The sequence below is a fragment of the Lissotriton helveticus genome, chromosome 3_1, assembly GCF_964261635.1.
Source record: "Lissotriton helveticus chromosome 3_1, aLisHel1.1, whole genome shotgun sequence".
Classification (NCBI taxonomy): domain Eukaryota; kingdom Metazoa; phylum Chordata; class Amphibia; order Caudata; family Salamandridae; genus Lissotriton; species Lissotriton helveticus.
Window position 1 is genome coordinate 456,758,508 of NC_136061.1, and position 21,765 is coordinate 456,780,272.

The 21,765-nt window shown below is 45.9% G+C and overlaps 1 pseudogene; it reads right to left on the bottom strand.

Annotated features, from left to right (window-relative positions):
• Positions 1-376: 376 nt before the first annotated feature.
• On the bottom strand, positions 377-20,229 carry LOC144823122 (gamma-crystallin 1-like; annotated as a pseudogene).
• Positions 20,230-21,765: the final 1,536 nt, after the last annotated feature.

Here is a 21,765-nt window from a genome sequence, read left to right on the forward strand (position 1 = left end):
CTAGCTATCATGTGCAATAAATACATAATGGTACATTGCATAATAAATCTTAGTATTATACTTATATCAAAATGCTTAACGTTATGCTTGATACATTAAAACATGAAGTACTGCATGTCATTTTTGGCATGCAGACAGACGCATGATTTCTCAGGAGCGATAGAAGAATTTTTAGCTTGTAAACTGAGGCTGTGTTTAATGTTGAATTCCCAATGGATTCAATGGAGTTCAATAGCTATTACACACGTACATATCCATTATTAATGTCCATTCTCTCTTGAATACAGCCTTCACAAGGAGCATGTGTTAAAAAATGTAATAAGTGGAGTTAACACAAATTTTGTTGGCTGTTATTGCCAGATCCATTTGTTTTGGGTTAATAGGAGTCAATGGTACCCCTAAAGGAGCCAACTCTACTAGTAACAGCAGCCCAATCAGTGTATCTCCTTTACCCCCCTTGTCGCAGGTAGTACTGACGGCCTCTGTAGTTTCGCTCCTCATAGACTACCCATTGTCCGTTGGGTACATTGCAGGAGTTGACATCATGACATTGGAACTTCTCATGCAAATGTGGACATTACTCAGTGATCTCCAACATGTGGCCTTTGAAGTCTTCTTTCTCACAAAGTATGACCTTGTAAGTACCCTTGTGCTGTGATATTGGAAACAAAAAAGGTTGGTAAATAAAAAATATCGCTGGTCACCTTTATGTTGAAACAAATATATATTAACAATGTACATAGCTTCATCAAACATTGATGGGTAGCAGAAGTGACGTCAGGCACACTTTTACATCACTATTACAGCATAGAATTGACCCCTTGTCACAGCCTTTGCCTCTCAAAAGTCTTCTAGAGGTTAGAACAAGGACAAATTGTGGAAAATACAGATTCATGTTCACTTTCTTGTCCTTGACTTTAACGTGAAGGCCATTACATTGATCACATATTCTTAGTAAAAACAGAGTGACAGAAAACCGAAAAGAACCATTGAAAACTGAATTGTTCATCTTATTAGAAGTTTTAAAAACTTGAGCATTTTACAAAGATTTAGGCACCAACAGAATAAAAGTCTATGCAAGGTGTCATTGTGTCAGCATTAATGAAAAACATGCATCTTTCTAAAAACCCTTTCCAGCTGGTTGGGCAACCAACTTATGGAATTTCCCTCTGGTCCTTGACATAGACTGATAGATGCTGGAAGCAACCTGCGTTCGCAGGTGGTGACAGAGGAGAAAAGGTCGCTCAGCTACCAGTAGGTGCCAGTTAGGTAGTGGTCCAGTGCCTGGTGGGTATATTACATATGAAGGAGTGGAGGTTTCGCCTTTGTCCTAAGACATCAAGAATAAAGTCATTCATAGCACAATTTTGTCTCTCCTGGTGTGGCTGTCAGCGGAAGTTCATGTGGTGTTGAAGGAGGGTTCTGCTTGTGGTAGACACACCGCCAACAGTGGAATGGTATTTACATTTTGTAGATGGGTTCCTTCGGGTAATCCGCCTCTCTTTTGGTTGCATGTCAGAATGCCATATGCAGTAATATCATCTGACATGAATATTGTGTCCAAAGTCTCATTTACAAACATACAGTACGATTGGGTGCAGCTTTTCTATCAAAAACTCTAATGCGGCGATATTTTTGTACACAACACAATATTTGTCAGTTGATATTCTGGCAATGACATTCTGGTACTAGCCCATCTAGTTATTTGAATTTGAATTTGAATTTAAAAGTATCTATTGAAGCGCACGTACACCAGGCGGATTCATGGCGCTGTAGAGGAGAATGATGCCTGAGTAAAGAGGGAGGAGCGGTTTAGATTTTAAAAACCTGTGCAAACAAATTGGTTTTCAAGGTGCTGCGGAACTCCAGATAGGATGATGTTGATCTAATTTGGATAGGTAGAGAATTCCAAAACTGTGGAGCAAGGACTGAGAACTTGGAGCCTCCCATTCTGCTCTTCTTGAACCTGGGCACCACTAGGAGGGACAGAGAGGAAGATCGCAGTTGTCTGCCGGGGATGTAGGGTACGATTTTTGACCTGATAAAAGATGGAGATGTTCCCGCAAGGGCCTGGAACGTAATACATCCCATCTTGAAGAGGGCCCTTTCCCCAATCGGGAGCCAATGAAGGGATCTTAGAAGGGGAGTGGTGTGGTGTGATTTGGGTAAACCATAAACCAAGCGGGCAGCTTGGTTCTGCACCAGTTGGAGTCGCCGGATGGCATATGCGGGGGCACCGTTGTATAGGGCATTCCCGTAATCCAACCGGGAGAGGAACATAGCCATCAAGATCAGTTTAAGGGCTGAGAAGGAGAAAAAACGTGAAATCTTTCTAATAGTGCGCAAAGTAAAAAAACAGGAAGAAACCACCGTGCTAATATGAGAGTGTAAGGTGAGTTGTTGATTGAGAGTGATACCCAGAGTTTTGACAGAAGGAGAGGGAGAGGGGGAGGGACCAAAAGAGGGGGGCCAAAAAATGGGGGACCAAGGATAGAGTTTACCGCCAGTGAGAAGAAGTTCGGTCTTATCAGGGTTGAGCTTGAGATGGTTGAAGCTCATCCAATCCCTGATAAAGACCATCACCAACTGAAAATTATAGATAGAATCAGGGGAGCCAGAGAGGTTAAAAATAAGCTGGAGGTCATCGGCGTAATTAAACACCGTGACCTCCATCGTCTGCAGAGCAGAAATAAGCGGACAGATGTACAAATTAAAAAGGAGAAGGGAAAGAGAAGATCCCTGAGGGACGCCACATTGCACTTTGTGGGCCTCGGAGGAAAAGTTCGCCACATGGACTGCCTGCGAGCGGTCGCTCAAGAATGAGCTGAGCCAGGCCAGGGCAGAACCTCCAATGCCTGCCGCCTCGACACGGGAGAGAAGGATGGTGTGGTCCTCCGTGTCGAAGGCGGCCGACAAATCAAGAAGCACCAGTGCCTGTGGAAGATTTGCATCTTGCCCCGCTCGGAGTGTGTCTAATACAGAGACCACCACTTTTTCGGTGGAATGGAGGGGGCGGAACCCTGCTTGGCACGGTGAGAGAAAGCCACTGTCCTCTATGAAAGAGCTAAGGACTTTGGTAACGTGGCGTTCGAGAATTTTGGCCAGGTAGGGGAGAAGGGAAATGGGCCGATAGTTTACTAGCGCTGTTCGATCTGCGCCTGTTTTTTTCAAGATTGGGATGATGGTGGCTGATTTATGGCATGGGGGGACAGTGCCTGACTAAAGGGTCTCATTGAGAAAAGTGAGGGGGGGATGGGCAAGTGAGGAAAATGTCGTGCAAGATGTGGGCCGGGCAGATATAGGAGGGGGATACAGACTTGACGCAGGGGAGCAGGGAGAGGAAGGTTTCTTTAGACAGCAGGGCTATAAGGTCGAGATGAGAGGCGTTGGATGGTGGATCAAGGTTTAGGAAAGCTGAGGAGGGAGGAGGAATATTGGCCTTGATATCTACAATTTTGTTGATAAAGAAGTTATTCAGCGAATCGCACAGGGGTTGAGAGGGTACCGGCTTGGATGTGGTTCTGTCCGAAGAAGCTAATTCGAAAACTGTAGCAAAAATTTCTCTGGGTTGATTCTCTGCCCGGAGGATCTTATCTGAAAAGTAGCAAATTTTGGCGTCAAGGATGGCTTTCTTGTATTCTGCCTGGGTGGAGGAGTACAATAATTTGGTGGCGCTGCAAATAAGTGCGCCTCCACGCACGTTCTGCACGGCGGGCGGACAGTTTTTTCTCCTTAAGTTCTGGGGTGAACCATTTGTTGACATCGTGTGCGCGTCTTACCCTAATGCGTCTTAGGGGTGCCACCTGATCACAGGCGTTGGACAGCCATTTATTTAGAGTTTCTGCCTGATGCGATGTGGCCTGATTCTCTATGGCTGGACTAGAGGTTGATAAAGAGGAACAGAGCAATGGGATGTCACTTTGCCCCAGTTACGGGCCCAGGTGTTCTTGGGCACGGTGGGTTTTATGGTGAGACTAGTGTCCAAGAGGAACGAAATCAAATGACGATCCGACCACAGACAAGGTGTAACAGTGGGAGCATGGATGGGGATGTTGAGGGACCAGACTTGGTCCAGTATTTGCCCCTGGACGTGGGTTGGAATATGGATGTGGGATATGAAATTCAAGCTTTGAAGTGATTCCGTGAAGTCTCTGGAGGGGGCAGTACCAGGACTGCCGAGTTGTTCACAGCTAAAGTAGCTAGCCGGTCCTGGAAGGCTGAAAGACAGTGCGGCATGTTTTTAGGAGGGCGATACATCAGAACACAGGTGATAGGTGTCTGGAAGGAGTTGGATCGTACAACTAAGTAGTCCACTTCAGGAATTGGGGGGTGGGGTAATAGTTGGAAATGTAAATCTGAACGAATGATCAGAGCCACTCCCCCCCCTGTTTTGCCAGGAGGTCGATCTGCCCGAAGAGCATAGTAAGAAGAGGGTAAAGCCGCAAGCAGGTTGGGCAGGGAGTCCTGGCAGAACCAGGTTTCCGTGAGGAACAATAGGTTAGGTTTCTGAGTGTCCAGGAGGATGAACAGATCAAGGTGATGTTTTACTGCCGACCGAGTGTTCAATAGGAAGGCAGATATGGTCGGTGTGTCGCTAAAGGTGGAAGAACTATTGCGGGTGGGAGGTCGAATTGATGAAGGTACATTTGGTGGTAAGGAGGGTAAGGGGTGGGCATTTAAAATCTCGGCTTTTGTGATAAGACCCAGCGCTATTTGATTCAGGTCCCATGGGCCTTGGAGGGCACACAATGTTTCAGGAGTATAGGGAACAAAATGGGCAAGGTGCTGTGCCCCTAGCCCCGTCCGCCCGTCTGCGCAAATGCAGACGGGCTTGCATTATGCGCGCCTTCGGCGCGCTGGTGGCGCATGCTGCGCGTCCGAGGGTTGCACATTGATATATGGTGAGAGGGGGGCGTGGCCTCACGTCAGTGGGAGGGGCTTGCGGGGTGATGGCGGCGAAGGATTTCCCAACCCGCGGCAGCGCTTACGTCCGCTGCGCGGGAATATTCAAGATAGTGTTTGAGGGAAAAGTAGGTGCCAAGTAAACAAGCAATCAGGTAAGATCAATAGATTAAAACATACAATTTTAAACACGAGCAATCTCTCCCGGCTTCCACCTCAGGAGTGTCACTAGCCTCTAAGCGCGAGCTTGTAATCAGCGCGGCTTTTGTAGGGTGTTTTTTTTTAAGGGGCGTGGCCTCACGTCAGTGGGCGGGGCCTGCGGGTGATGGCGGCGAAGGATTTCCCAACCCGCGGCAGCGCTTACGTCCGCTGCGCGGGAATATTCAAGATAGTGTTTGAGGGAAAAGTAGGTGCCAAGTAAACAAGCAATCAGGTAAGAACAATAGATTAAAACATACAATTTTAAACACGAGCAATCTCAGTTAGGCTTCAGATGAGATATTTCTTGGCAAAACAAGTCGTAAACTTTGCTTTCAGAAAAGGTAAGTTATTAGTCGTGGCTCTCCTAAAAGCCAGCACTTTTCATAATCCACATTCTTATGAGTGGGATTTGAAAAGACATCTGTTTGAGTGGCAGGAGTTGGGGAGAATTTCTCTTAACAATAAATGCAGGAACAACTCTCTGCTATGACACCACCAGCTCCATCCAAAGTACGCGGCTAACCTAGTGAGAATAAATGTGCTGAGGCTTGACAAAATCACCCTGAAAATAGCAGAGGTGTGCTATTAGTCACTGAAGAGAGTTGGCTACGTTCTTGTTATGGAGGCCTCCTCTCCATCCCTTCTGCCACTGCATTTTCTTATGGTTCTTTTCCCTTCCTGTTCAGCAAGCGGTGCATTACCCGAATGTGCCCTACAACAGGGGACAGGAAGTGGGTATGTAACCTGTGCCTCCAGTGGCATCTCCTCCGCTATGGCGGTAGAACATCGACTCAACTTCCAGCAGCCTCAAAATGTGAAAAATAAAACGATAATAAAACGTGTTTAATTATTGTTTTATTTTTCCTTTTCTTTCTCGTCTTGTGGGCGTGGCCATCACAGGGGGGCAGTCACAGGACGAGTGGAGCACTCAGTGTGCATGACAGTTTGGCCAATCCTAGCGCTTCTCTCATGCTGTTAGCAGCAGGAGAGAAGCGCTGGGATTGGCCGCTGGGGAATCTTTATTTTTGTCGTCCATCTGTCCCCCTCCACCTCACAAACCTCCACCACCCAGCCACTCTGCCATGAGCGCAGCCGCTACTATTTGCCTCCCTGGGACATCCTATTTGTCACCCTCTCCTCCACACCAGGCTGATGATAGCCCTTCTGGCCTTACCTTAGGGTTGCCAACGGTTTTATGTTTCAGGTGGGTATGGGGCTGGGTAGTAGGACAGCTGACCTGCTGGTGGTCCAGGCCTTATAGCTCTATCACTGGGTTTCCCATGGTTTTAGGTTTTCCTGGGGTATGACCAGTGTGGTCATGGGTTACTCGAGCAGGGGCAGTCTGCTAAGTCTGTTAAAAAGTTCCCTTGTTGCTGGTATTGCAAATATGCACTTCAACTTTATCATGATGTGTTCAGTAATCAACAATTCTTTGCTCTTCATATATGTTGTTGGCTCTCCCGCCCGAGAGTGGATGTAAACAGAAACGTGTGGATTCCAAAAGAAATGCAATGTGTCATTATAGGTTTTAATTTGCCTCCGTATATTGAGCAGTTTTTAAAATGCCTTATGTGAGTTGGTAAGTAAAATCAAGATACATCCTACTTGGAATACAAATTAAGTTGTGCAATCCTCATGGCAGCCTTATTCAACAGGGACAAGAAGTAGCCCACTGGCAGGCCCTCATACAGTGTACTCTGGCTGGTGTTGATATTAGTAACTTCACAGAACAAGAGTTTGAAGGTCGTTGGCCTCTTTGGGCCTTGAGGATTGTGCAGACGTAATGTACTAATCTAAAGGATAAGACAGTAAATTATTTACTAGGAGAATGCAAAGGTAAATCAAAATTCAGTGAAATAGTATTGTCGTCAAAATGTAATATAGCTAAAAGGGTTTTACGCTTCCCCTCCTCCCATTAAATAGGGTTGTACATTAAAAGGTATGTATTCATTTTTAACATTACTTTTCTGTCTTTGTTTCCTTTTGTTTAATTAAACTTAAGCTGTAATTATTAGTCATTGATCATTAATGCTGTCCTAGAACACTTTTAAGAGTTCTTTCTATTTATAGTTGCTGTTTGAAGTATGCACAGATAAGTGTTAAAAATACCGGCTTTAGGTCATTTTGCTTATTTCTGTACTGACTGGGACATCAAATTAGCAGTGGCAACCCTAACCAGGAGACTGAAAGTTCGTTGCAGGATCGGCACATTATTTCTTTCCTCCACCCTCTAGCCCTGTTTGATGCCATGATAGCAACGGTTTAACATATCTGAAACCAGGGCTCGAGTCGAGGTACGAGTCGAGGTACCACGCGGGTGGACGGCATCCCCCCACTTATTTTACCGGGGGGACGCCGTCCACCCTGTCAAACAGCTGGACTTCACTTTTTGGCCTCTCTGGGACGAGGAGCTCGGCACCTTCCGTGACGTCACTTCCTGTCGTGACGTCACTTCCGGTGACAGCGTCCCCCCACTTCATTTTTTACGACTTGTGCCCTGTCTGAAACCCTACGCCAGCCTTCAATACAATGCTGAGTTACTCCAGGTGTCTCAGTATACATCTTGCTTTCAGACAACTCATTCCACAATATTATCACTCACTCATCTAAATTGATAGACCAAGGTGCAACATGCATGAGCAATAGGTGTGCTATTAATGCGTTAATAAATGCAAACTGCATTTGTGCGAGCCTGTGTTTCCATGCATTACTAAATTAAAGTTAAACTTACTGGCTTTACCAAATTTTGTTTTGCTTTAAGAATCTGGGTTTGTGTGTTCTTGTGCATATCAGTACGTATGAATGTGTGAGACTCATACTATTCCTGACTAGAACCTTTACGAAATTCTACTATAGCGAAACAACAAATCAAGGAAAGGATTGTTGTCTTTATATAATGCATGTGTGAGATAAATGTGATGATTCCTTTTACTTTTAAATTGTAAACCAGACCCTCGTACATTAGATTGCTAGCATTTCGTAGGAGACTGAATGATACATCGAACACCCAACAGAATATGGTGAGAGAGAAATACTCCCCTGGGTTGAGCCAAAGCCCACTGGATGTATATTTTAAAGAACTTGCAACTTTCAGGCAGGATGGTGGTAACAATGTCAAGCTAGACCCTAATAAAGTACAAACCTAGGGGCCGATTATGATTGCGGATATTCCGCATCCTCCGGGCCGGCGGAAGCCACCGCCGGGCCGGAGGATGCGGAGTATCCGCTGCGGGCTGAAGAAATACCCCCGTCCGATTATGATGGCGGGGGGATATTTTTTATGTCCGCAGCTTTTCCGCCGCGGTCGCCTTCCGACCGCGGCGGAAAAGCTCTAACATGGCTGGCGGTGTCTATCAGACACCGCCAAGCATATTAGGATGTGTGCGTTTCTATGCCTTTCCACAGCGGCATTTCCGCCGTGGAAAGGCATACGGTCTTTTGTTTGGGGGCCCGTTGCGGGCCCCCAGGGGGGAAGGGGGGTGGGGGTTGCACATGGGGGGTACCTATGGTACCCCCCTGCCTTTGCGTGCATGAAGCGGCAGGCACCACGCGGTACCTGCCGCTTTGTGCATGCAAAGGTCAACATGCAATTTTTAACATTGCAGCGGGTGCTGCTTGAAGCAGCATCCGCTGCAATGTTAATGGTAGGGGATGTGACTGCCAGGGTGGCGGTCACATCCTAATTGCCATGGAGGGACCGCCGCTGCCCATGCGGACAGTCCCTCTTCCTCGGGGATGGCGACGGACCATACTTGTGGTATGACTCGGCAGGATCTAAGGGAGTCATTGAACCACATCCAGTGCTGGCAGTCAGGATATACCCCATGCTTCACGAAATACCAGTGGCGGCTCTCAGAAGGAGTGCTGCAGGGTGGTCGGGCGGGACGTTCGAGGGATCTGGGTGTCGGGTTAGTGAAGTCGGACATACGACGGCCAGGAGTGAAGGAAATAAATAAATAAAACAATTTACCTTGCGCTCACTGCATCGCCAACTCGGCGATTCAGCGAGTGCAAGGTAAATAGTTGTATTTATTTATTTACTTACTTTACTCCTTGCCGTCATATGTCTGACTCCACTACCCCCACCCTACCTCTCCCCCTCCCAACCACCCCGCAGCAGTCTCTCTGTGGGCCGCCACTGCGAAATAGTAGCCCCTGTAGTTGGGGTGCTCATAAATCATCCAGGGCCCACTTTCCACACGGATTGAGTTGCAGCAACTAAAGTAGAAGTGTAGGTCAGTGCTGTCCATGCTGCTCTCATACTGCAGCTCCTGGAAGTTCCTGTCTTCATAGAAGATGATCTGCCAGGCTTATAGAAGCACAAAGAATGTTAGCCATTTGCCAGTGACTAATAATTCCAAAATGCTGACGTTGGACTGGCCTACATATACCTTTTTAGGTCTCGCCGTTACCATTCCGAAGGAATGGGAAATGGCGAGAATTCAAGTGCTCAAACTGATTGTGAAACCACCGCTTTTTTTCGTGGCGTTTTCTTCGAGTGCACGTGGCCACAGGCACGCGCTTTTGGCCCATACACTTTCATGGCCATCTGTTCCTCAATGTCCCTCCCACCCTTCGTTTGATCTTGCCGCGAGTTCAGGCTAATGGCCCTCCCCCCTCCCCCAGCACAGAGCGCGCATCGCAGCCGCACAGCACATCAAAGGGCTTCTCCCAGCGTGTGCTGTGCGGCTTCTCCTCCCCTAATTATGTGGCCGGCCGTACTTGTGTTTCCCGGCCGCTTCCCGGCCACTCTTGTATTTAATTAGCAGCAGCAGCATTTCTCCTGCGCCAGGCCACATCAAAGGCTCTGTGCCACTTTCACCCACACAGCAACACTTACAGACACGCAACACCACTCACACCCACGCAAGCCCACTATCATCCACGCAACACCACACTCACCCACGCAACACCACTCACCCAAGCAACACCACTCACACACGCAACGCAACTCATCCACGCAACCCCACTCATCCATGCAATGCCACTCATCCACGCAACGCCACTCATCCACGCAACGCCACTCACACACCTAACACCACTCACACACGCAACGCCACTCACACACGCAACGCCACTCACACACGCAACACAACTCACCCACACAACGCCACTCACCCACGCAACGCCACTCACACACGCAACGCTACTCACACACGCAACGCCACTCACACACGCAACGCCACTCACACACGCAACACCACTCACACACGCAATGCCACTCACACACGCAACGCCACTCACACACGCAACGCCACTCACAATGCAACGCCACTCACACACGCAACGTCACGCACACATGCAACGCCACTCACACATGCAACGCCACTCACACACGCAACGCCACTCACACACGCAACGCCACTCACACACGCAACGCCACTCACACACGCAACGCCACTCACACACGCAACGCCACTCACACACGCAATGCCACTCACACACGCAACGCCACTCACACACGCAACGCCACTCACACATGCAACGCCACTCACACATGCAACGCCACTCACACATGCAACGCCACTCACACATGCAACGCCACTCGCACACGCAACGCCACTCGCACACGCAACGCCACTCGCACACGCAACGCCACTCGCACACGCAATGCCACTCGCACACGCAACGCCACTCACACACGCAACGCCACTCGCACCCGCAACACCACTCACACACGCAACGCCACTCACACACGCAACGCCACTCACACATGCAACGCCACTCACACACGCAACGCCACTCACACACGCAACGCCACTCACACACGCAACGCCACTCACACACGCAACCCCACTCACACACGCAACGCCACTCACACACGCAACCCCACTCATCCACGCAACCCCACTCATCCACGCAACGCCACTCACACATGCAACGCCACTCACACACGCAACACCACTCACACATTGTGGGTGCAGATTGTGGGTGCAGATTGTGGGTGCAGATTGTGGGTGCAGATTCAGAGTGCAGATTGTGAGTGCAGATTGTGGGTGCAGATTGTGGGTGCAGATTGTGGGTGCAGATTCAGAGTGCAGATTCAGAGTGCAGATTGTGGGTGCAGATTGTGGGTGCAGATTGTGGGTGCAGATTGTGGGTGCAAATTTGTGGGTGCAGATTCAGAGTGCAGATTCAGAGTGCAGATTCAGAGTGCCGATTCAGAGTGCAGATTCAGAGTGCAGATTCAGAGTGCAGATTCAGGGTGCAGATTCAGGGTGCAGATTCAGGGTGCAGATTCAGGGTGCAGATTCAGGGTGCAGATTCAGGGGGCAGATTGTGGGTGCAGATTGTGGGTGCAGATTGTGGGTGCAGATTGTGGGCGCAGATTGTGGGTGCAGATTGTGGGTGCAGATTCAGAGTGCAGATTCAGAGTGCAGATTCAGAGTGCAGATTGTGGGTGCAGATTGTGGGTGCAAATTGTGGGTGCAGATTGTGGGTGCAGATTGTGGGTGCAGATTGTGGGTGCAGATTCAGAGTGCAGATTCAGAGTGCATATTCAGAGTGCAGATTGTGGGTGCAGATTGTGGGTGCAGATTGTGGGTGCAGATTGTGGGTGCAGATTGTGGGTGCAGATTGTGGGTGCAGATTGTGGGCGCAGATTGTGGGTGCAGATTCAGAGTGCAGATTCAGAGTGCAGATTCAGAGTGCAGATTCAGAGTGCAGATTGTGGGTGCAGATTGTGGGTGCAGATTGTGGGTGCAGATTGTGGGTGCAGATTGTGGGTGCAGATTGTGGGTGCAGATTGTGGGCGCAGATTGTGGGTGCAGATTGTGGGTGCAGATTCAGAGTGCAGATTCAGAGTGCAGATTCAGAGTGCAGATTCAGAGTGCAGATTGTGGGTGCAGATTGTGAGTGCAGATTCAGAGTGCAGATTCAGAGTGCAGATTCAGAGTGCAGATTCAGAGAAAACTCAGCAGCACCACCACCATTGCAATGCAATAGGTCTCGTTTTAACGCAAATTTAAGCTATAGGCCTTGTAAATGACAAAGCCTTTTATTTATGTTCCAAAAACCAGAACGCAAAAATAAAGGGCAATATCATTTACAATGCTAATAGTTCAGACTCGCGTTATTGCGAGACCTATTGCATTTCCAATGCTTGTTTAGAGAAGAAATGAATACAGTTTTGATTTGGAGAGGAAGCAGGGACGGGTATATTAATACACTGTGCATACAGAAATAATTGTCTTTTGTCAAAACTAAGCAATTAATAAAAGAAAAACATTCATAAATCGATTTTATGTGCAAAAAAGTGTATCAAAGTGCAACACTAGCTAGCCCATTCAACCAGAGCTAAGTTATCAAATCACTTTTTCACAAAGAGTTAAAGAGCATTCAATAAAGTGAATTTTGTGCATACAAAGTGAGAGTGCAAAATGGTCCGAACTATTTTTTGATGATATTTGCTCCAGCTCATATACCATCCAAATTAAAATTCACATACAGAAAAAGAAGCAAACTTTCAATAATATGATTGGGGCTCCAATAAGCCTTCAACATGCTCCAAATGATGCCATTTACATATACCTTCATAGAATATTAACTAGAGGTGGGCAAGCCAACATATTGTCAGAGACAGCTGAGCAAGAGCCGAGTCAAGGGTCAGCTCTCGCTCTAAGAGCCTGTGTATGAGCTGGGCCCTAAAAATATTTTGCTTGTAAATCTTGCAAACATCTTGACAGAATATGATGAAGTGATTTCTAAATTCTAAAAAAATATTTCTTTAACACCTGGAAGCATTTCACCTTAGTACAACAGCTTATATATCTGCATTGAACAATATGTATTAAAAGTGAGAGTTTCTGTACATAAACTCTGTAGCCATTGGGATCTTAGATGTATTTAGCTATGCAGCACATTAGCGTGGGTGCTGAAACATATACTGTTCTTTAGCATGGAGGGAAAGGAAGCACCAAACTGTGTGACACGCCATGTATGGGAGCAGATGGTCACCCGGACGTGGGCGGCAGCGCTTAACTGAATGAACCATAAGTATGCCAGTATCCTGCCTTACTTCCGGTAATGGTAAATATGGGAACAGTCTAGCTTGAACTGCCAGGCCAGGTCCACCCTGGACTGGAAAAAAGCATCCTAGGACCAGTTTCGGGGTTGCACCCCTCATCAGCCAGGATAGCTTGACTCCAGTGGCATGGAGAGCACAAGATCCACATCTGGGCATACCCGTCCAACTCAGGGTGACAAATGCAAAAAGAACAGTTGACTCATTTATATTTGGCTGGGTTCAAACTGGAATGACATTGGGAGCAAAGAAACTATGGATTTATGTCCAGATCCCTACTAGAGTGAATGTATAACATTGTTCTGCATTTTGTTCATCAATAGTTCTTTGTGAATTTGTCATCTCAAGTGGGACGGGTATGCCTAGACTGTGTAGTGCTTTTCAGTAGCAGATCTTACTGTTCACTATCAGACAATGTGGATATTCTACAAGAAGGCCCTTATGTGTTTAAATGCATTTCATCATAGACACAGAATGGGTAAAACCCTATGATACATCAGACTCCAAGTGTCATGCGTTGCATAAAATGTGCTGTCATATTTTCTTACAAAGCAGTGGTGAGATATATTCCTTAGTATTCCCATTGATATAGAGTGCATTATTTTTCATTATTTGCTTTTTTATTGCACAGCAATACATCAACTAAAATATTACATTAGATCAGGAACTTTCAAAGTAGGGCCATAGGGTCCCTATAGACACCATACAGCTTGCATGTGATTGCATTACTTGCCAACGACTAACACCAGATATAAATAAATAGCACACCTAAGGAGACAGAATACTACACATATAGCTGCCAAAGTATTGCCATGTTCTGCATCTCGCTCTCACTTTGCTCCCAACAGTACTCTCCAACAAAATATGGCACAGGAAAATATACAACAGAACACATGAAAAGAAACCGTTACCCAAGATTCAACACTGTTGAACTATGCCAACAGCACTAACCAACAAGACGCCTCAGACAAAACACAATACAGAACAGCTCAAGCACTGCTCAGATGCTCCATAGTCACCTATTGCAGTTGAGTCACATCATATTCAATACAATTATTTAAAGCTACAGCTGTCCCTATTCATCAGATAAAAGGTATATTTCAGCCCGGCATGTTGCACAGTCAGTAAAAGGCCCCCCAGACTAAGTTCTCTGACATCAATGTAATACATCCATAGTGTCGAAACTGCAGTGCTCTCGAGTTCTCATTTGGTGAGACATCAATATAAGATACAATATCAAGGCAGTACATTCATGGTAACGAGCAGTCATCAATATGTGTAGTTTCAGAAGTGAAAGTCGTGCATTCATGGAACACTTCTGCTGTTCTTTCTGCGTGATCAGTGATGTCCGCAAGAGAGTACAGGGGCCATAAAGGAGCAGAAAGCAGTGGGTTCACTCATTACACAAGTATGAGGCTGAAGTAAAAGCTGCAAGTAGCAGATTTAGTTGCAGATGGAAAGGTTTGACTGTTCGAGACGGCGTGGGCCACATGTTGGAGGAGTCCGAAGGCTTTGTGCTACATTAACGTCAAAGAAGCTTCTGTCAAACAGCACTGAACCAGAGTTTTGTTCCAGTGATGGTTCACACAACCCACTGTCAAAAATAAACAATGAACAAAAGAAAAACACGTCCGCCATCATCCCAGCTCAGGTGGACTTGCTGCTTAAATACACAAGTGACGGGCTGCTTTAAAACAAGGCATGCGGTATACATAGAAATGTAGCAGAGAGAGGCTCTCTTTATGATGCTCAGAATCCAGTTTTGGTCTGAATCCGGATTAGAATTTATGCAAAAACAGTACACAGACATTAGGTCTCATAGTATATATTTAGTCAAACTGAAATTGTGATGACTCGAGATTATTTTCCATTACCATACTCACCTGGGCCCATAAACTTTCACACCTTAAACCGCTAATCTATTTTCCTGCTGCCTTTCAGTGGGTTTAATTTACCTGAACACCATAACTTACCAAGTCCTTGTCACTTTTCTTTATTCCAATCACTTAGGCGAATAGATCTGGCAGTTAGAATAATTGATAGTATAATAATTCACAGACTCGGGGAAGATTTAAACACTTTATCTATGCAATATTTTGTGAGTCAGGTACCAGCACAGAGCGATCAAAGACTTTTTGAGTAGAAAAATAAGAATCAAAGAACAAATCTGTAGAGACTTAGCAAAATTATCTTTAGACATTGGTACCTGGGAAGGGTGAAAAAGGGAAACGGTATAAGGACATACTACACAGATTTATATTTACCTAGAATTGTGCGAGGACCAACCCCTGGCCAAGGGCTGGAAAGAAAGCGCTCCCGACTAATCAGGGGCCAACAGGTCAGGTGCAGGACAGGACTGGTAACCTCTGTTAAGTGCAACGCCAGGATCACACCCCTCTCTGCAGCTACTCTCGTCCCCTTCTCTATGACAGAGTCTTCTCCCGAATCTTCTTTCAGAGTGCTCGACTAGCCCTCTGACGTCTGCGGCATCCACGATTCTTCTTGAGCATACGATGGGTCAGTGACAGGTCTGTGACAAGTCGGACAAACTAACTGACTAAACCTACCTTAGTTATACCATTTCCAGGGCATGTACCACCCCCAATGTTACAAATTCGTGTATTCCCTTTATTTGATTGGTCAGAAAGACGGGGAGAGGCTATCACACCATACCAGTATGAAATCATTTTTCCTTATTTTAATTAAGCTAAATTTCCGCCCATAATTTTATTTTCCTATGTCTTTTATTCCACCCAGCAACATTTATTTTCAATTAATATAAAATGTTTAACAAATTTGCAGTTCGTCTTCCTCTCTCTGGGTCATGGGGTGAGGTTCACAGGCACTTCGCTGGTAAAGTGAGACTTGGCGGGGGTTCAATACCAGTGATTTCAAGGCTTGCAAAGTTTCAGTGCGCATGCACCGCAAATTGAAGATGGAGAATATAGTTACTCATCAGGCCCAAATACGAGCTATCAATAAAGTCAAAAAGGGAGACATTAGAATGCAACAATAAATGAATTCACTGTATACCACTTATTTCTAATCTAACCCCATTACTTTGTTTATACTATTGCATTAGCAGTTAAGCAAAACACACAAGGTTTAGTTTAAGCAGAAGCATATGTATTAGATGTGAAGTTTAAAGCGGCCATATTAGGTACTACTGTGCAGCTGCAAAGAATTCCCACCAAAAGCAAAGATGTCATACTACGTAGATGCAGTAGACGTATGCGCAGAAGAGTTCCCGCATTTTCGGAGGCCTTTTTAGGACACGCGGATTACTGGTTAGTAAAGCACATATGAAACTTCCGTTACATAAAAGAAATGTTTGTGGTGCAATTATTAGTATTTACAAAACATGTTGGTTAATTCGTTACATGCTATTTCGGTAGGATTGAATCAAAGCAAGTTTCTTTACGTATGAAACCTTGCTCCGTCATGTGTGCGCGGAAATCACACTACTCGGAGTTTGATAGCTTGGAATGGGAGAAACATGATATTGCTGTCACCCTTCCCCAACCCCCGTTTCCTCCTTTCAGACCACAGAATCTCCTGTTAAGGTGCCAATACTTTCCACGAGAAAATGTAAACTCAACAGTATCGGTAATTGCATGGGCGGTATTACCCCATGATGAGGTGCAGAGCATCCATGTGGTATATAATCACCTATCTGAGAATGGAGTCAAGAGAATTTTGGGGGGGTTGACTTGGACAGTCAGGGGCTGATGGTCTGTTTCAGCAATATGAAAGAATTTGAAGCAAGGTGAATTAATAAAGCAGGAAGAAACCCGAGCAATGCACTTCGAAGAGATCCTTAATCAAAACCCCAACCTTTACTCGAACGGCACCTGCTGCACCATTGGCCTCCGTGCAGGGTTTGTGACTCTTCAGTTTTTACTCCGCATGTCTGCGCGTCTGAAAATAATGAAACCAGAAGGCATTACGACCCAACACACTTTCTGCAAACTTCCGGGTTTTTTTTCTTTTGAAAGAGGTAACAAACCGAGAACAATGCTAAGCTGCGCTGACGGTTTTCCTGGGAGAAGCAAGTTATGAAAGTCTGTCACCACCACCCCCGTCTTTCAGCTCACCGTGCTTGGGAATGTTCTGTTTCATCACTGACTGGAGGGACGGTGACTCGGAAGTACACTTGTGTGCACCAATAATGACTTAGGAATGTGCAACTGCTCAAAAAACAAGTGTGTTTGTCACGAGAGCCGAGCGGCCGGAGGTGGAACAAAACGGACCAGTTTCATGTTTAGTGACTGATGAATGGAAACGAAGTAAGTCATCCTGCTTGAGTTAGGAGAAACTTAATGCACGAGATCACGCGCTTGCCTCCAAGTAAAAAAATTATACGTCGGCACGAGTTTAAACATTTAAAGTCTGTAAATATCACACGCTTGCCTCAAAGTAAAAAAAAATATCCTGTCGGGAAACACATTGGGCACAAGATCAAATGTTTAAAGTCTGTCAATATCACGCACTTGCGACGAACTCCCAAAAAATTACACGCGCGTGGAAAACACACTCGTCGGGGGCTGAAATATTTCAAGTCTGTTAATATGACACGCTTGCCTCCAAATAAAAAAAAAATGTATAAGTGCCTTGGAACACGCTAAGTGCAGAATGCGGTTTGATGGGCATGCGCGCACACGCTTGTAAAGCACTTCAAAACCTTCGGGTCAAGTTTGCGAGTGCACGCTAAATAAATCTTTACTGTTTCCCAAAGTGACAACACGCCGATTTATAATGTTCATCAGTAAACAGAATCTTTAATCGGATGTATGTCGTTTCAAAGCATGCTATTACCACGCATGCCTTTACAACGCGGGGATTACAACGCAAGTCATTACAACGACTTGCGTTGGGGGGCGCTAGATAGTGGAATAGTTTAATTTTCTATTCCAACTGCAGTCCCCGTGGATAGTAGGGAAGGTGTTGGATAGAAAATTAAATTATTTTCTATCCAACATGCCCTCCAGCGAAAGTCGTTGTAACGACTTTCGTTGTAATACCTGCGTTGTAATGGTAGTGCGGGGTAAAAGATTCGTTGTAAACGATGTTCCCCCTTTAATCTGAGCCAATTGACATGGTACTGAAGACAAAGTGCAGAATGCGGTTTGATGGGCATGCACGCACACGCAGGGGGAGCGCTTACAGATGGGGAGCTGGAAACGACAGAACAGCGGCCAGGAAGAGAGCCCGTCATTGTGTGCGCACCGATGTGATTAGGCTGGGCTCCAGAAAAAAGTGTGGCGTGTAAAGGGGCCAGAAGCCTTGGAAGGTTACAAATGTTGACATAATCGTCATGAGGTTGGACTAGCAAGCCTTAAACAAATCGGAAGGCAACATTTACTAACCTAGCCAATGAAAATTGGCGGCGAGTAGGCGGAGCTTCCATGAAGCTTCCACACTAAAGTGTATACTGCATGTCTCGGAGAGACCTAAAAATGACAGGGAAACTGAAGGGACAAATTGAAATTGCCAGGAATAGCATGGCTATGCAATGTGACGCAAACTCCTATACTTACACTGGATATCCTTTTATCAACTCTGTTCAAGATTTGTATTACCTTTTCCAAGACCAGTGCCTGTACAGCTCTTTACTTCTAAAAATGAAATATTTCACCTTTTCTTTGCCCAATCATCTAAATGTTTTATTTGACTCAATAAAATCTTGCACCAGTATTGTAAATGTGGCATGCTGGGATCATAGCTATTAGCTTTTTACCCGGTATTATCGGAACTGCACCAACCAAAGGAGACTTCTTTGTACCTGAATACGTTTGCCTGTATAATATTTAACTTCTTTTGATTATTTCTGAACCCTCCTAGGGTGGGATTCATTCAATCCATTACAATTCTGATAATAGCTTTATACAGCAGTGTGAGAAAAGAATCGTTTTTGAGTGGTATCCGAGCTTCTGCTGATTGATTTCCGTTGGTACTTTGATGCGGACACTGTGATACTGTCATTCAGTATTACTGTTCCTATGTTGTGTCACTATAATGTGAGGCAAAATAAGCTTCACTGAATTGGCATATTACTTTACAGTAAGACTGCGGCTAGTTGGGGCAGTAAGTGCACCGGCGGTATGAAAGTTAAATGCCCCACGTCAGCTACGGTGTACATTTACACCACCCAAATGTGCAACTGATGAAACATGGCTAGAGGTCTACCATTATGTCCTGGCTGGCTATAGCTTCCAATACTGCAGTAACACGTCAAAGAAAAGTATTCTGAGCAATATAGAAATCTATTTCGTACAATACAAAAATCACCCCTAAATGTGGCTTGTGGCCAATAGTCAGCAGCATGCACAGTGGGTGTGAATATATAATTACAAGGTTTAAGAAAGATCTCCTTAAATGTTATGTATCTCTACTGAATCTGCTTCCACAATATAATAAAACCAAAATTGCAAAACATTAATGACAATTGTTTTAAAATGGAAATATATCTAGGTTAAAGTGTTTAATGTTTATTAAAATAGAGAAATTGATTTAATGAGACTGAGAAGAATGTTAAAAAGGAAGGTGTTAAATACCACAGCCTTGAAAGCCATTCGTGAAGCTCGATTCCTCAAAGAGTCTGGGCGCTGATATGTGGAATTATACTTTCTAGTTACTCATTCTCGGGGGATCATTGCCGAAAATTACTTTACCGTGTGGCGAACTTGTGGGCTCCTACCTGCTGCCCTTCATTCACGCGGACCCTGCTGCTTGACCTGCCGTGCTAGCCCACCTCCCGCTTCCGCACTCCAACTCCATCTTTGTGCGGCCGCAGTGTGGAGGGGGGGCTGTGGTATAGCAGGACTACCAAGCCCAGCTGCCTTTGCGGCCGGAAGCCGCACCTGGGACAATTGCGCCAGGAGGCGCTTAAATAACTGCCTCATCTTCCGCGTCGCGGGAGCGCGCCGGGAGAAGCCCGGGACAAGGGCGGGCCCGTTTAAGCTCGTTCAAGACCGGCCAAGGACGGGACGGGCCACCCCCCTTTCATCTCTTCATCTCTACACTCGGGGACCCTCTGTGTGAGTATTCTAGTCGAGTATACCTTTTACCTGGTATAACATGGCAGCAAGAGAGAGTAGGAGCATGGCGGCCAATGCAAATCTAACTGGAACCATGGACAATTTCATCATCAGGGTTAATTCAGTTATAGACCAGGGGATTACCATAATGGAGAGACGGGTCTCACAGGACTTAGCAATTGCCAGACGGTCGTCAATGGGGTATATTGCCTATGCTCAGACACCAGAACATCATGGGTCTATCAGCGACATTGGCACATCCGTTATACCCGAATTACCAAATTTGGACTTGGTAGCTCCTGATCTAGACAACCTATCAATAGGGGACCAGTCCACAGTAACTGAATCGCTATTATTGTCACCACTTAAACTACCTATAGCGACCAGTCCCATCAAAGAGCAGAGTACTAGGCAATTACGAGAGAGACGCCAAGGGGCGATTCCGAAATATAAGCAAGGGCTGGCCAATGATAATGCTGGGAAGAGAGGGAATCCACCTAAAAAACTGCGAGCAACCGTAGCCGTAGGGAAACAAGCTGCTGTGATTACTCCTGTAAATCCAGCAGGGCTTAGTGAAGATCTAGTACCCAAGACAGTGGTATCCCAAACTAAAGCTGGAGGTAAGAGCTCAGGGAGCACAGGGCAAAATGTATGGGTGGAGGATCCCTTATTAGCTAAAATGGGTGAGCTTCTGAAACTCTATCTTCGTCCAGTGGAAGACAGATTAACTAAGATCAAACACCAATTAAGTAAGATCGAACTCTCGTCATTGGGAATTGTTGACTCCCTAAAGATGGTAACTATACCGAGGGTCAATGCTCCATTAAATAACTCCCAGGGAGGAAACATTGTCACTGATCGGGTGACCCCGGCAGCCCTGACCACTACTTTACAGGCTCCAGTGACTATTCAAACTAATCCATCTGTGGCACTAGTAGCTAACAATCCTACCCAGTGCAAACCAGTTCACCTGAAAGAGGGAGTTGGTGCCCCTATAGCGCAGGTCCATGGGGAGGTACCCGGGGGTAATTAATATCGACCTGCCCCCGGAGGCAAGCCCTTATTTGGTGGTATTAGCAGGGGTCCCGGCGCTGAACAAACCCGGCCAAGAGTCTTATATGGCCCTGAGGAATAAAGTTGTTGAGTGGCTGAATAAACACAGACCATTACCATCGCATATTTCGAGTAAAATCCTTATGGTATGAAGGGTGTCCTGGGTGGGCCATAAGGCTAAGGATATTAGGGGGGATTGCGTCCTTGTTAATCTCAAAGAACCTAGGACAGTGGAGTATATTTGCAATTGGAAATATTACAGTCCTGGAGCTTCTATTTTGTCACTCCCATTGTCCTATTTTTATCCCTCTAATTATTTCTCCCCTGTAGATGCCGGGTGGACACTAGTAGAGTGAAATGTCAGGGGGCTATTTAGAGGGGGCAGGCACGAGTCCCTATTAGCCCCGGCGAGAAATTTTTACTCAAAATTGGTATAGTTGTCTTGAGGCTGTAGATTGACTCCAGGCTTACAAAAGAGGTATTCACAAACACTTCTGTCTTACCTAGTAGTGGCACTGCCAGTCCACCCAAATTACCCCCGTGTCCTGG